Genomic DNA, 1,671 nt, shown 5'->3' with positions numbered 1-1,671 from the left:
CTCCCTCCCTCCCTCCCTTCCTCCCTCTCTCTCACCTTCCACCACTCCCATTCCGCAAAACCAAATACCAGCAACATATCTATTTTCATTTGTGCACGCACTGATTATCACGTCGTTAAGCCGTTGGAATAAGTCACACGACATGAGTTAGAAGAGCGCGGGAGGCGAAGGATAGAACGGATGGAGGAAGGCGAAGGGGTAGGAGGTGGGGGGGTGAAAGGGGTTTGTTTGGCGACGGAAGGTTGACGCCAAGCCAAGTGGAGCGCGACCCCAGCCCTTCCCCTCTCCTGGCTCCCCCCCCCCCCCCCTCCCTACATGTATGCAGAAAATTGTGTGTTCAAGTACACACTTGGGTTTCCAGAGCGACCGCGCCTTTTTCCGACCTCCACCCACCGCAAAACGGCTGCGATCCACACCCGCTCTCCCCTCCCCCGCCCCGCAAGCCCGCGGGATTAGCCGATACATTACAACAAGGCCCCCACTGCGCGAGGGGGGAGGCCCCGGGTGCCAGCGGCCCCGCGGGGGGCTCGGCGGGGGGCCCGGCGGGGGGCCCGGCGGGGGGCCTCGCACACGCGGGGGGGCGGCACACTTCACTTGCGCCCCTGCGCGGCTACCGTGGCATCGCCGCCTACTGCTGTGGTCTCCGGCGGGGGCGCGCTTGTCCAATTAGGGGGGGGACGATGAATGGGACTGGAAATGAGTGGAGGGCATCATTTCCACGGGCAGCTCTGATGTGCATATGGTTATAGCGGTTGAAAGTCGCGGCATGGTGGTTCTATTTCATCCGTCACAAATTCTTCGCGTGACAAGTTCTAAAACTGTTTGGAATGCTGTTGGATTTTTACAATGCCCTGCACACAACTAACTTATTTTTACGTTATAAACTGAAATTTCCTACTTGCACTATATGAAAATGGCAACGTGGATTCTCCAAACTGCTGGGCATTATCTTTACAATTATATTTGCAAAATGAAGCAACTTTACTTCTAAATCCTCAATAGAGTAAGTTACGCAAGCGGGGCACTTCGCCCACAAATAAATAAAAGGGACTTCCAGTAGCTGAACTGCTCACGCCGAGAAAAACTGTCCGCGACGCGAACGGAGAGGAGCGCCCCGCCCTGAGAACGCGTTTGCTGCTGCCGGGCGGGAGCGCGCGGGGTTCTCTTCCTAGGCGTCTCTGCCATTACACTTAATTGGCTTCAAAAAGGCGAGAGGGGGGTGGGGGGAGGGGGTAGAGTCGCGCTCCGCTGCCCGCCAATGAAATGCTACCTACCGCCTCGCCTCTCGCCGCCACGCCACGACGCACCAGCTCCCTTGTGGCCGCCCGTCTCGACCGCACAGGTCCCACAGAGAGGTCGGTCCGAGTCGAGCTGCCCGCTAAAAGGCCCTCTTCAACTCTTTAGCCCTCCCCCGCTGCGTGCGCACCCAAACCCTCTCCGCTCGACTTAAAAAAAAACACCCATTCCAATCGGAAAGATCGATTTGTTACGCTTAGCGCGGCTGTACGTGGACCCTCATAGGTGGCAGGGGAGCCGCACAGGTTTGGAAACAAAGCAGCTGCGTCGAGCGGACTATCCATTAATTAGAACAGCACTGAGAAAACAAAATCGCATACCAAATGATGTGCCGATCTAAGTACGCAAAAGTTTATACACTTAGGGTAAGGTGCC

At 56.8% G+C, this 1,671-nt stretch overlaps 1 protein-coding gene across 1 annotated transcript in view; it reads right to left on the bottom strand.

Annotated features, from left to right (window-relative positions):
• LOC113217584 (homeotic protein proboscipedia) overlaps nt 1-1,671 on the bottom strand; it is a 95,857-nt gene that overhangs the window by 76,543 nt on the left and 17,643 nt on the right. The window lies entirely within an intron of this gene.

The sequence above is a fragment of the Frankliniella occidentalis genome, unplaced genomic scaffold (genome assembly GCF_000697945.3).
Source record: "Frankliniella occidentalis isolate FOCC.00 unplaced genomic scaffold, Focc_3.1 Scaffold11, whole genome shotgun sequence".
NCBI lineage: Eukaryota > Metazoa > Arthropoda > Insecta > Thysanoptera > Thripidae > Frankliniella > Frankliniella occidentalis.
The sequence above is the reverse complement of the archived record's forward strand: the minus strand, read 5'-3'. Positions and strand labels throughout refer to the sequence as shown.